Source organism: Lygodium microphyllum, chromosome 17 (assembly GCF_053477565.2).
Source record: "Lygodium microphyllum isolate KBCC chromosome 17, Lygodium_microphyllum_v1.1.10, whole genome shotgun sequence".
Classification (NCBI taxonomy): Eukaryota; Viridiplantae; Streptophyta; class Polypodiopsida; order Schizaeales; family Lygodiaceae; genus Lygodium; species Lygodium microphyllum.
Window position 1 is genome coordinate 76,773,020 of NC_141151.1, and position 15,730 is coordinate 76,788,749.

Consider the following 15,730-nt stretch of genomic DNA (forward strand, 5'->3'; position numbering starts at 1 on the left):
GTCTTGTGCTCTATGGGGAGTATCTGTTGATGTACTAGAGGAGGCTTCACCTTATGCACCAGGTGGCGGGCCTTGGCGTGAGGTCTACCCAAGGATGAAACAACGACATACTTGCTTGGTGCGTGCTATGCAAGCTCAAGGAGGGCAACATGGAGAAGAGACAGAGGTTGGGGATGTGAACATGGAGAAAGCAATATGTGAAAATGAGAAGAAGAATGAACTTTTAACCCATTTAAACCCCAAAACCGGATTAATGCAGCTTCATACGCATTGTCCATTGTGTGATCGTAAATCCATAACCTTGTATCGAAATACGACGAAACTTCACGTGTACTCATTAGGTGGCTAAGAGTCCCATTTTTTTTTTGAAAAAAAAACCTGCAGACCTCTGGTCCGAAGTTTGGCATCTGGAGCCACTTTCTGCCCTGGTTCGAAGTCTGGCGCCAGGAAAGTGGCTCCAGGCGCCAAACTTCGGACGGGGGTCTACGTGCATTTTTTTGTCACATTCTGATATAGTTTAGTATTTTAAAAATTATCCCACACCAAAATTATGGATGGATTGATAATTGAGAAATCAACATTGCGACTACTAGCCCTTAGAAACTTCACACCACATAGACTATACAGAGGCATCAAGAGTAAAGCCTACAATAACAAAAAATGGAAAAATGTTTGCACGTTTTCCTATTGAAATTGATAGTGCTAACAAAAATTGTAAGTAAGAATTGAAAATATAGCGAAGATGCACAGCCAAAGTTGAGAGCGAAGGACAAGTGTAAAATTTTAATTCATATTTTAAGGACGCATACAATAGTTTTGCACTAGGACATAGTCATATGTCCAATGCACGATGATAACACTATGCCAAAAAAGATAACATTACAAACTATGTTCATTCCATTGGAATGAATGCATCCTTCATTACTTGAAGATTTCTTACAAGTTGGAAGTCCTTGGGAGTTATAGTGATGCGCTTCGCATGTACTGCACAACACTGAGCATTAGTCATCAAGTCAACTAAAAAGGCCTCTGCAGCATATTGTAGAGCATGAAAACATTCTTTGTGAAGCGATCAGGTCTATCCTGACCTTGTGCCAAAAACCACCTCCTGCTTTCTGTGCGGTAGAGGTCTTGCACAATCTCGCAAACAAGTCTCGAGAAGCTTACCTTCGGAATAATGAGATCAAAAGAGCGTTGATACCTCCTAATTTCTCTCAAGACCACTGTACCTAGATTCCACTTGCATTTATTGTGGAGATGCTGAGGAGGATCCTTGTGAGGGCAGCTTGAGGAAGGTGGGTTAGGTTGAGAAGGGGGTGCATCTGAGCTAGTAGATGCTCCAAGGGGCTGAACATGATATGGGGCTTTGAGCGGAAGCTTATTTGCAACTACCTTAGACCTAGCCATCTTTCCTACACAAGAGATGTAAGAACTCAATGAATAAGATAGAAAGTGAAACCCTCTTTTATATGACCCTAAATGGTAAGACTTATTCACATAGATGCACACTCTCTCTTTCTCTCTTAAACTATGAATTGCATTCACATTAAACACATTGTTCATCTTACTATCTTAGCTCTCTTCGAACCCATTTGATGCCTTGTTGAAGCCTTGTTTCTAACCACTTGGCATGGTTTTCTTTGGCACTTGAGGCTTCATAGCGTACTCGTTTAGTGACACGACATGATTTCATCATGTTTACAGCTGATTCATTAGCACTTTCATTTGCTCTCTTTTGTGAGAGTCTAGCTTCATCCGCTACTATAATCCTATATTACCAAGATAGCAATTGGATCATTGGATTGCTACCATTCACCCCTCTACCATGATCAGTTTTTTTTGGGTATGCACCACACGCTATCCAATGTGAATTTTCCATCCCTTGTGTGGACCAAATTCCAATCCTTCCCTTTTCTGCAAAGCATGGCCCATGTGCCTCAAGGATATACTACAAAGACACATATCACATATGAGTAAAACTATGCTCAATAGTTTATACAATTCATATAATTTTAAAATATTAACTTAGTATGCACCATGTAATGTGTGATAGAGCTTTTGCCCCATGCTTCCACCATGTTTTCGTAGAAGCTATGCACATCATTGATAAATTCTTGCTTATCTTCATTGTTAAATACCATCTTGCAAAGTAAGGGAGCCAATTTGTTAAGACTTATCCAAACCTTAGCTTTGGCCAATCTTATTTTTCCTCCATTACTTCGATCAGGAACTGCAAAATGTAACTTTTTCCACCCATCGTAGTCCTACGGCCTACGAACCATGACATTTCCTTTCTCATTGATGGGTGCTGAGAGAAACTTCCTAGATTTTGCTCCTCCAAAGTAAGGCTTTTTTGGCAAGTTACCAGATTTTCCTGATCTCTTCTCATCTTTTTCAATCGTCACTTGATGCTTGTGTAGCCCAATTTTTGATAGCACTCGCTCCACATTCCTACACGTTGCAATATCTTCTTTTTCTGGTTGCATCCTATAAGCAAAGCAAATGTATTCATATACAAGTTTCTCCATGATTCTGACAAAAGTATGTAATGAACAAATGTGAATACGATCCAATGGAATGTTGAATATGGATTTCCAAGTGGGATCTTCTCTATTGCGCATCAGTGCAACACTTGTCACCCTTTGCCAGGTCTTCTTTCCGTCCTTTCCTTCCACCCTCTCTGTCAAGTAATATAGGCATGGATTCTTTGTATTTGCACCATTGGAGATTTCACACATGCATTTTAAAGTTTTCAAGTCTCCTGCAAGATGCCATTCAACCAAGTATTGACCATACCCTTCAACCAAGAGCATCTCACCATGTTCCTGACAATCGATGATGCTTGGAATACTTGTGTGCATAAAGAACAACTGCAACACCTCAAATGTTTCCTTGGGAACTTTAAATGCAGCGAGCCACCATACATGGAACTTAGATTGAACACTAAAGTTCCTTGGGTTGTTCTTGTCGAATTGTAAAGCTCTATTCATTAGAGTTACACTAACTCTTTCAAGCTTTACTTCTTTGATGACCTCACTTTCATCTGATTTTATAACAAACTACAATTTACCATTACATTCCTCAATAGACATATTCTAGTACATTACCATTGCCGACTGCACCTTGTACAAATCTAAATAGTAATTGTTGAGTTCGATGAACTTCACCTCATATGTATTTTTGGTCCCAACCTTTAGTGTTTCCACGCATTGAACATGCATGGGATCTCCTATCAGCTCCAAAACCTTTGTATTAAGTTACCGTCAGGCCTCTATTAACTTTGAAGGTTGAGGAAGAGGCATGATTCTATTTCTCTTCAGCACACGACCAAACCCAGCCTTCACACCTTTGAATATCTTTGAGTAAGTCGTTGTGCTAATACCAGCCCTATCACAAATAGGTTGTGCATCCATAGCTAAGAACTCATTTGACACATCTTTTAATGTGCACTCAATCACCTTTTCCTTCACAGCCTTAAACTTAGGATTGCTCAAAGCGTTTTCCAATGTACTTACCTTCGGCAATTTACTAATACACAATCCAACCTCACCCTCACCTAGGTTCTCCTTCTAAGCTACCTTACATGCTTTGATACGTCTCTTCCACTGGCCACTATTCACAATTAACTCATTGATTGGCTTCTTCTTTCGTTTGCGCTCCTATGTTAGCTTGTTGTTGATCTTTCTCAAGTCGTCCAATTGTGCATTTGCCTCCTCATATGAGATACCAATGTCATGGATAGTGTCCTGCATTGAAATAATTTGATTGTTTTGTTGAATTATAGTATCATTCAACTATGCCACTTTTCCTATGAGTTGTTGTATATGAAGTTGATGTGCAGCGATCACATCATGGCAATTTTTTATGGTTGCTTGGCAACTTGTTAATACTTTGAATGCCTGATCATTGAGTCTCCTAGTATAACCGAGTAACCCATTTTCACCCTCGCACACATACTTCAACGAATTTGTGATTCTTGAGAAAGTTGGAGGTCTATTGTTTAAGGGGTCAATTGGGTGGATTCTCCCATCAACCCACAAATCCACATGTTTCAATCCCATTTGCCTGTAACTCTGCAAAACCTGAGGGTTGACACTGGTACACGGGGTTCTTTTAAATAATGGAGCATATTCAATCCCTACCTCAATATGCAGCTCCTTCTTTCTTCTATTCATTTTACTATTAATAGAAACGGGGAGCCTACTTGGTTGTCACAGGAGGTAGAGTGGAGATACATATAGAGGCACACAAAGATGCCGAGGGAAAGGAGGGTGTAAGTAATTCACTCTGTATAATGAAGGTTGCATAAACATAGAGAAAAAGTCGCAATAGAGCCATGAGAGAGTATAGATATGGGGGAAAATAGATTAGAGGGTAGGGATGTCCAAGACTTTTCGTATTTTAGACATTTCTATTTAACCTCCAAAAACATCTCCAAAAAACACTAAATTTGACTAGTTGGTTTGTTTTTCGACCAAAAGCTAGTATATAAAAAATTCCCAAAATATCTTAAAAAGAACTTTCAAAATTTCATTTTTTAAATTCTCGATTAAAAAATCAATTACCTCGTATCTACTAATCATTTTGTATTGAAAACGAAGCACCACACTCCCGTAACTAACTCCTTTTTGAATATAAAATTTGGTTGAAAAAGACTTCTTGAATGAGGAGAGAGAAGGAATCTGAGTATATCTTTGTAGATAATATAAAAAAGGTAAAACGAGATTGCAAAAGTGAAGAGAGAAGATGATTATTTTACTATTCTTCTCTCCTCTTTTCCTTGTTTTAAGGAGGAGAGAGGAGGGGGCTAAAAGGGTGCCCATTTGTGAGTTCATTTTTTTCCTAATGTCAAATAGTCCATTCCTTAGCTTAAAAGGCTTACACCTCACTTTGTCGAATAGGATGGCTATTCTCCTTCAGGGGAATAGTATGCACAACCAAACTAGAATGAATACCCCTTAGCTCATCATAGCTCTAGGTAAAAATCGTGGCTCATTCAACATATCAAGATCTAGCTCAATGAAACTGCATCTCTGATTTTTTCTTGAGCTTCTATCGGCTCATTCAAAGTCATTTGGTAGACATATTTTGTAGTGGATTCCTCTCTTGATTCATCACTTGATGAAGTCTCACTGCCAGAAGGATCCTCTAATGTATCTAATTCTATTGAAGATATAGGTACTCTCTTGCTTTGAGGAGATTTAGGATATGCATCCATTATTACGATTTTGGCACCTTTGCCAAAAATCAAACGACTAACGGGTATATCAACTTCTACTAAGATTCATAATATATTCCATGTTAGTTAGCTCAAGCCCTTCTATGTTACTCTTGTGGTATGGTACTCTTGTGGATACAGTTGATGAGTTGCCACTATAGATGAAGAAGGTCTTATCTAGTACAATCCTAAGGAGATCATAGGTTAGTGTGAGAAGAAGCTTCGCTCTCATTCTATCATTGAAGATTTGATTAGATAAAGAGGTTTGCCACCCAAAGAAGCTTCTTGCATGCCTGAAACTATATTAGATGAGTTTCCTTACCTACAAGATGCATTGGCATGGCTGAAGCATAACTACAATGGAGCCAATTATGAAACACATAGGGTTCTAATAGCTGTATATTTTAGAACAGCTTTTATTCTACTAAATTTTTAGAAATATGTCACATACATATGGTCAAAGTACTCTTCAATAGTTATATTTTGATATGTGTCGTGCTTCAAAAATTATGATAGATTTTATTTAGCAAGGTCTGTTTTTACAACAAGCTATCTTCTCATTCTTGAGCTTATTTCTTGAAGACTTAAAGGCTCCAAACACGTGTCCTTGCATGTGAACGCGACTAAAAACCACATGTACGCAAACCACAAAAATCTGCATACGAATGGTGTGTCATCTGCAAGGGACATGCAAGACTTGCTCCATAGCTCGATGTGCCAATAGGCTCATGCACATATGAAAAGCATGTATGTGTGGGAACGGGAGTGTAGGACATACCAGTGTATTTGCAAGCTCGGGTGGATTATTTTTCGATCTTCTTTTTGTTTGATTTCAGTGGCTACATGATGTGGTGTGGGCAGGGGTATGTGGGAATTTTTGTGGGGGAAGGGTGGTTTTGTGGCCTGAGAGGAGGGTGGGTGATGATGGGAAGAATGGTGGTGGGCAGGGTGGAAGAGGCAGGAGGAGGTTTGGGGTGGGGAGAAAGACGGCTAGCGGCCGAAATGATGGTAGTGGCAGTGCCTTACAAAGCCGGAAGAGGGGAAAGGTAGTTGGGGTGACAGTGCTAGCAATGATGGCGATAGGGACCCTTGATGGGGGCGGACGACGGCATCAACCACAAGCGGGCGGCGGCTTCATCATCAAGAGGAGGGAGAGGTAGCAACTGTGACAGTAACATGGTGGGGAGGCCAAGGGTGGGAGGTGGTTACGGTCGGGTAGGGGAGGGTTTTTTTTGAGATTTTTTTGTTTCTTTGTGAAATTACATTTTATTTATGAATGCATGGGGTTTTTTTTAATGGTTTAAAATATATGGAATTAAAAAGAGAAGGCATTTAGCCTTCTCCCCATGTTGCATGCATGCACACAAGGTGTTAAAAAAATTTGCGTACTAAGGGGAGTAGAATGTTGCACAAGGGCGTGGATAGGCATATACAACACAACAGACATGATAACGCATATCAGAAGGCAAAAAATGGATGTTATATGAGTACACGGGAAATCACCACACGTAAACTCATGGAAATATGAATTCCAAAAAGTTTATTTGTCAGATATGAAGGCACAAGAAAAGAAAAAATGGGCAAGGTGATAGGGGGGAATGGTCAACTCAAATGACATGTTTGGTGTCAAAAAGGGATGTTTACATGGAAAAATATTTTAGTAAAAAATCAATTTAAAAACACCCATAAACACACCAAAATTATGAAAAAAAAAAAAGGATGCTAGGGCCTATAAGGCCAAAGCGGCATTCAAATGCAAAAAAGACATGGAAACACATCCAAATCACATAAAATTTGTCAAAAATGAATAATAAATGAAACATAACTTAGAACAAAGGTTGTAAAAAGAAAAAGTGTTTGGTTCAAAGGGACGAATAGGTGTGTGGCATTAGCTTCAAGTTTTGATGAAGTTAGGGAGCATTCACATGGAAAACTTACAAGGTACGAAAATTATAAAATGGAAAAGGAAAAACCCCTAAGGACAGGGTGTGACATGAGGGGTGGGTGAGGAAGGGATTCCACTAGGGTACAAAAAAGAGAGTTTGTTGATTAAAGATCTATTAGTAGTGTTTTCATGATTATATGTAGATTAGATACACAAGGATGCATCCCCACACTTAAGACTTTAACAGATCAGCCTTTTTATCAACAGGAGTGAGGAAGGGATTCCACTAGGGTACAAAAAAGAAATTTTGTTAATTAAAGATCTATTAGTAGTATTTTCATGATTGTATGTAGATTAGATACACAAGGACGCATCCCCACACATAAGACTTTATTAACAGATCAACCTTGTTATCAACAAGAGCCTAAACACAGACAAACTAACCAACCCTTGTATCCCTACATATAAGACATGACATATGCACATATTTGCAAGAGTAGGATTAGAAACACTTAGTCCATGTAGCATGTGGTCATGGTTGAAAGTTGTTGGCATGCTATATGCTAGAATCTCTCATTGTCGCTAGAGGGGTTGGCATCGAGTACATGAAAAAATGTTATATGTAGGAATAGAGCCACATTGTTGCTATTATCTTTGTTGAGAGCTTTGGCTTTGCAACACTTTGTTATATAATATCTATATACTAGGATGTATTTGTTATGCTTTCTTTTGGTTGGAGGGTCGATTGGTCCCACAAAATAAATGCTCCATTTCTCAAATGGATTCAAGGAAAGGATTGGTTGTAGTGGCATGGCACTAGTTCTAGTAGGCTTCTCCATTTTTTGGTAGGCCTCACAGTGCTTACAATAATTATATGCATCTTTGTGGAGGGTAGACCACTAGTATCCTACAAGTAGAGCTTTCCTGGTTGTTGCTTCTCTTACGAAATATCCACCACATGGCTCATCATGGCATGCCTTAAGGACAATTGCAATCTTTCTCCTACTACATATCTCTACAATACTTCATCTTTGGCTTTCTTGTATGAAGTGTACCACCTAGCAAGGTGTAGGGGGCTGATTCCAATAAGAGCTTGTTCTTCTCTCTACTAGAGATGCTATTGGGAGGTCTTGCTTAACTGCCAAGACCCATGGACCTCTTATTATTTCAAGCATTTCAAGCTAAGTACAATGGCTACCTCTCATATAGTTCTGCACACTCTCACACCTACAAGTGTAGTGAGCTTACCTTCATGCATAATCAAGTTGCCTCCTCCCATAAGCTCTCTGGTAGCTCCACGATCCAAGGTGCAAGCTCAAGCTCACTCCTCAATATCCAAGCTTCAAGATCCATTGCCGCATGTGAGACAAGAGAAGAGAAGAGAAAAGAAGAAGAAGAGAGGAGATGATGGAGAGCTTCTCCACCACAGTCCCTCACCCTTACATACTCATTCCCTCACACTCCCTCTCTCAAGCACAAACACAAGCAAGAATGAGAAGAAGAAGAGAGCTAGTTTTGGCCTCACAAAATAATGATCTTCTTCATTCACTTTTTGCTTTTTATACATGCCCTACTCCTATTGGGCACCCAATGTCTCTTTTTTATACTACTGGCCATTTTAGCCTAGGTCCTCTTTCCTTATTCCCTTCCTATTTACGTTGTTCCTTCACCATGCCCGTTTACAATTAGAAATTGCTTAGGAGGGAGCCTAGTGCTCTTTTACAAGATTTAGGATGCACTTTTATACTGAAAATATGCATTTCCCCTTTTGCACTTCATTTGGACTTTTACGTTTGCTCCTTATGGTTTTGGTCCTTTTCCTCCTACTTTTCATTGGGCCATCTTTGTTCACTTTATCCTGCATGTTTTTTATTTTCTTTTGCTTTCTTTTCACTTTCTTTGCACTGAGGTTAACGTTATCCCCTCCTAGCTGAGTGCCATTCCCATGGCACTTGTTGGTGAGGACTTAGGTGGTTGAAGGTTTCCCATGTGGATCGATGATGTGGTTAGGGAGATTGGCTATGGAGAAGAAGCATAACAAAATGGATGAGAGGTTGCAGAAAGCTAAGGAGAGATTGAGTGGGTGATGGAGCCTTCGATATTGGTGGTTGATTGCGAATTATCGAATGTATCTAAAAAGGAAAAGGAGTTGCGCTACCTGGGGGTGTATCTACTTCACCATGCAGTGCATGGCGTTTGTGCCAATGGAATTGGGAGTTGATTCCGAACCTTGGGCAAGTCTGTGGTGTTGTCCCACACTTGAGGACCCAATTTGTGTACACGGGAAGGTACTATGGATGTGTCTTAAGGAGACAAAGGTCTAAACCTAGCCATGTAAATTCCCTAGGGTGTCCCCCTAAGTGTGAAGTGGGGGGAGGGGCTAGGGATATAATTGTCCCTAGGTGCAGTGGTGGATGTTGTACTCAGATGGTATATGAAATTTCCATTTTTTCCTTTTCTAGTGCTTTGTCTTTTGTCATTTCTTTGCATTCTTTCTTTCTTTTTCTCTTTTTTTTTTTGGTCATTTAATACATTGGGAGGGAGCATGCTAAACATCATCCCGATGCTCTTCAGGAGCAATATTGCAAGGGGGCCTAAGAGACTTAGTAAGGAAGGGTCTACTCTACAAGTAGCTCTTATGTTAATGCATACATTTAGAGGTGTCATTGATACGAAGGGGTGGCCACACTTGGTGAGATGGATGTTGTTCATATATTCAAGGATGGCCATACAAAAGGAAGGCACGAGTGCGGCCCTCATCATAAGACAAGCAATCACGTAGCTATCAATCCCTACATTTAGATAAAAAAAGAGTGGTGGTAGCCAGGCCTCTTCTGCCGTGGGCTTTTGCTTGAGAAAAATCCCAAGTACTCTAAGATAATTACATGTAGTAATAAAGGTGAGGTCGGGCCAGGATAAAAATTTATTGAGAAAGTACATGATGGATGGGTGGATGCCCCACTCTCGATGAAGATTAGGCACTCCTCTAGATTCCTTGCATCGTTCACATTATAGATCCTCAAGAAATCGTACTTGCCATGTATATTCAAATTATAATCTGCCCCTATTCTCCATAGATATGGCATGTAGGTGGGATCGTTGCACTCATCTAGTAAGGTATTGCAAAAGACCATCCAAGCATCAAGGTTGGAGTCCTAAACATGTCTTCGCCATTTCGATTGGGCTTTGAATTGTTGATGATCTTTGGAATCTCCCAAACCTTATCTTGCCAATAATTTGTGGGCTCTCTCTACCACATTGTAGGGTGACTTGCTCTTTTCTCTGTCCATCTGTTTTTGAGCCTTTGTTCAAGCTTGATCACCTACACTACCCTTAGAGATAGAACCATGTCTAAGGAATTAGGATAGTGGAAGGAGAACTCGAAAGATCACCTTGGTTTTCCCATTGCTCTCAAACAGGAAATTCTTGGGCCCAGTTTACAGGATAGCATTTCTCTTATTGCATAATCTAGACCTCAAGAATTTGTTGTGGCTTTGCTTGGAGTCTTCTTCATGCCAGCTTCACCTGCTCTCTCTGCTTGTGGTTTCTTTCCATGATTATTTTAGGGGCAACTTCCTCACCTTGCTCTTCTGTTCATGCTTGCACCTACTGTGTTGAGCTTGGCTCTCGTGTGGCTCCTCTTCTTCATCTTGGCCTTGCTTGAAGTTCGACCCTTCTTCTATGGGGGGTTTCATTGGGGTTGTAGTGGATGGTTGTGCTTGCTATTCTAGCTCTCTAAATCCTAAGTCTTCCAGCTACTTTTTTGAGAGTCCAACTTGCCTCATGTATTGTCGTTGTTGCTCTGTGCTTAGGCTAGTGCTCTCTTTTAGTACCCTTTCATAGAGGCCATATCTTAGGGCTTGTCTTCTAAGTTCAAGCTTCCTCCTCAGCCATTCTATTGTATCCTTGCCCTCGACTTGGGTCACATGTAGGACTGTGTTCAAGAAGGCCTGTTGTTGGACTTTGAGACCTGCCTCCACTACTTCCACCCTTGCCAATGCCATGATTTGTTTGCTTTTTTCCAAGGAAAGGCATCCAACAAGGTCTTTGAGTCTTCTAATGGTCTTTTCCTCCCAAGCCTTGGCCTCTTCCTCCATCCTTTTGACACCCTGATTCTGGCATTGAAACAACATCATGACCATATGTTCTTGCTCTTTTTAGATTTTGAACATCTTCTCTTTCTATTGTCTGAGGTGGTTCAGCTACTCTGCTAGTCATTCTCACTCTAGGATGGTCACTAGCGTTGGTTTTCCACCTCTATTAGCTTTTTGGCCAACACTTCATCTCTTTGTGCCTTAGCCTTGTGTAGTTCCTTAAGCAATTGTTCCTTTTGTTGTTTCTCCTTTCTACACTTTACATAGGCCTAGGTCTTAACTCTTTCTAGCTCCTTAGCAAGCTCGTCTCCGATCTTCTTCAGCTAGTTGAGGTATTCTTGCATCTCCTCATTCTACTGCAAGAGGACCAAAAAGTCCCCCCCCAACATCATTTGTTATTCTCTTTCCTCACAGTGGGGCTCTTTTACATCCTTCTCCTCCGTCGTCCCTTCTTGTCCGTTTTTTGCTTCCAATTCCTTCGTCAGGTTGCTTACTACCTCTACTAGGTGGCTATTTGGCATGTTTTTTGAAGAAGAATACGTTTATCATGGTTTGTACCCCTCCATATCTTCGTGGCTTTCTTCAAAACAGCAAATTTACAAAGAACGAAGGTATCCTGGCTAAGTAGAAACTTTTCGGAAGAGGATTTGGACAACACTATAGGGACGCTTTGGAAATCTAGAGAGTGCGACCATAAGGGTGATATCTTGAGGTGCAGTGCATGCCCTCAATCCTTGGCTTTGGCTTACAGTATCCCTCACCAAACTCTTGCTTTGGGCTTTGATTACAGGAGATACAAACTAAGATTGGGTATTTGGGTTCCCTTGGATTCCGATACAGATTGCACACCATATAAACTTGCGGTACACGTTTTGCCGCATGAAGAAGTAAAGGATGTGAATGTTACTTCCAATTGGAGTTTGAAATATGTGAGGGATACCTTGGAATTGCTAGACAATACATCCCCTAGATATAAGTTCAAAGTGAATGGCGTAACAATTGGTAAAAGAGCCGAACGCTCTTTCTCTTGTACGAGTTGTTTGTCTCCCACAATTGTGAGTTTTGAGCCTTGAGAATGAAAACTTTGCAGGAATTTATCTTAATTGACTGTCCTTAAGATATTTCTTAGTGGGAACTCATAAGCTATCATGAAGCAAGTTGCCTTTCGAATGTATAGAAATAAATATACATTACATTCGATTTATAAGTGAAAAAGAACTTCATTACATCATGAGATACAAAAATATCATATAAATGTACAAATCCAAAATAATAAGGCTTGTGTATGCTTATGTTTGCTCTTTTGATTCTTCTTAATCTGCTGCCTTCTCCTTTGTTGGCTTTGTGGCTTCTTTATCGATTTCTTCAAATATGTTTTTTCTCACAGGGCCTTTCTTCTTTGATTGTTGAAAGAATTTCACCTTCACAGGTACTCTCTTTTCTTGGGGTTTAAGATGGTATGGATCAAATTTCAGAGGAGAAAGCGTTGGCATTTCTTTTCTTTTAGACTCAGCAGCAATGGTCTTTGTGGCTAACTTACCATTACCATTGCCATTGCCATCGCCTTTGCCTTTGCCCTTGCCTTTGCCATTGCCATTGCCCTTACCATTGCCTTTACCCTTTCCCTTGCCCTTTCCTGTCAAGAATCGCGTGGTGGGGGGACTTGCTCAAGATGCTGCGCCGAACACACACAGAATGCACAAGGAGAAGTTCACTCAAGAGACAAGAAGAGAGATGGAGGCCAAACCGTTTTCTTGCTGGTTTCTTCTTCTTCTTCTACACTTTTTACAATGTACACAAAGTATAGATAAGATACAACATAAAGGAAAGTGGCCTACTAAGTCAAACAATACATAACTGACTACACAGTCGACTGGCGCTATAACTATGCCAGCTGTAAATAGGTGTAGCAACCTGAATATAATAAGTAATGAGTCAGTGGCCATGTGAGTCATAATGACCACCGACGTGCTAAGTGTAGACGTGTGGACCCATCTAACCAAGCAGTCCATCATCAGTGTCCGCATGTGTTGAGCTTGTCATCTCAACACTCCCCCTCAAGCTCAACTGCATCTCTGCAACTCCAAGTAAGCTTCAAAACTTTTGAAGCTTCTCTGTACCCAATGCCTTCGTGAAGATGTCAGATATCTGATCCTGTGTGCTGACATACACCAAGTCAATCTCACATGCTAGTACATTCTCTCTCACAAAGTGGTAGTGTATCTCAATATGTTTTGTCCTAGCATGGAACATAGGGTTCCTAGCCAACTGTATACTGCTCATATTGTCACAATAAATGACAACTGGACCTTCCACCTAGACATCCAAATCAGCCATTAACTTTTATAGCCATACTACCTCACATGCTGCAACAACAGCACCTCTATACTCAGCCTCTGTACTCGACAAAGCAACTGTAGATTGCTTTTTGCTGCTCCAAGCAATTGTTGCACTACCAAGAGAGAACATGTATCCGCTAATAGATCTTCTATCAGACATACTACCAGTCCAATCTGCATCTGTGTATCCAAATACATGTACATCTGTACCTGCCTCATAGAAAAGTCCATAATGTAATGTGGACTTCACATATCTCAATATGCGTCTGACTGCATCCAAATGTGGCTTTCTAGGTACTTGCATAAACTGACTCACAAGACCAACAACATAGCTCAAGTCTGGCCTTGTAATGGTCATGTAGATCAAACTCCCCACTATCCTCCTGAACATAGTAGGGTCTTCTATCTCATCCCCAACATCAGCACTCAACTTTACATTCTGCTCCAATGGGACTGAAAGTGGTTTGCATGCTGTCATACCATACTTGGACAACGTATCCAAGCCATACTGTCTTTGGGACAGCCATATACCATCATCACATCTGATCACCTCAATGCCGAGGAAGTACTTTAGCTCACCTAAATCCTTCATCTCATACTTCTTCTTCAAAAAATCCTTGACTTCAACAATCCCACTATCACTATCACCTGTAATAATCAAGTCATCCACATAGATGACTATGATGACCAAACCTGCATCTCCCTTTCTCACATAAAGTGAGTGATCAGCATCAGAAACATAAAAGCCAATATTGACAAGACACTCTCTGATCTTGTCAGACCATGCTCTAGGTGCTTGCTTGAGCCCATAGAGCACATTCTTCAACTGCACACATACGTGGGATGCTCTAAATCTTCATAACCTACTGGTTGATCCATATACACTTCTTCTTGCAAATCACCATGCAAGAAGGCATTCTTCACATCCATTTGTTGCAACCTCCAACCTTTGGCTGCTGCCAAAGCAATCATACATCTGACAGTTGCCATCCTAGCAACTGGACTGAAGGTTTCTTCATAATCTATGCCATATGTCTGGGCATAGCCTTTTTCAACCACCAGCCTAGCTTTGTACCTACTAATAAAACCATCTGCATTGTGCTTAATCTTATAAACCCACTTATATCCAATCACTTTCTTCCCCTTCGGCAATGATACTAGATCCCAAGTCTTATTGGCCTCTAATGCAGCCATCTCCTCATCCATTCTGCATCCCAATGAGCATGACCAACAGCCTCCTCAAAACATGTGGGCTTAACATCCTCAACTAGTTTCACCATATAAGCATAATGGTGAGCTGCATAACCTTCAAAACCAAATCTTTTAACAGGGTATCTGACCCTTCTAGATCTGTGTACCACCGGATAACTCAATGGAGCCTTTACATTACTATGAGCTCTCTGTACACCTGGTGTCCTGACAGAAGGAATACCAAGCTCATCATCCAAGCTCTCTGAGCCACTGGAGTGTCCATCAAGAACTGCATCAATGCCATCTGACACTTTATTATTTCCTTTGTCTTTACTTGTAGTGCTACTAGATGCACCTGAAGATGTAGAGGTACTCCTTAGTCTCCCAGACCAAGGACTACCAGATGATGTCTCTGGTCCACTAAGAGTCCGTGATTCTTGCTTTTCAGTCTGCACATGAGTGTCATGATCATCATCATCATCCAATGCATCACCACTAGATGCATACCAACTGCTCATTTCATCAAAGATGACATCCCTGCTCACTCTGAACTTACATGTGACAGGGTTATAACAGCGATACCCTTTCTGCTCTAAAGAGTATCCAATAAAAATACATTTTTCTACCTTTGGATCAAGCTTCTTCTGTAGCTCATCTGGCACATGAATGTATGCAACACAGCCAAATACCTTCAAGTGCGATACATCAAGCTTCTTGCCAGTAAAACTTCTTGCCAGTAAAGCATTCTTCAAGAGTCATCCTATGAACTGCAGCTGTGGGAGTTCTATTCATAATATAAACAGCAGTATGAACAGTCTTAGACAAAAAATGCTTAGGCATATTCTTTTCAGCCATCAAGGCGCGTGCAACTTCTGCAATATGCCTGTTTTTTCTTTCTGCAACCCCATTTTGCTGTGGGGTATACTTGCATGTGAACTGTCTCTTTATCCCATGAGATCTCAGAAAATCACTGAACTCAATTGAGAGGTACTCTCTCCCTCCA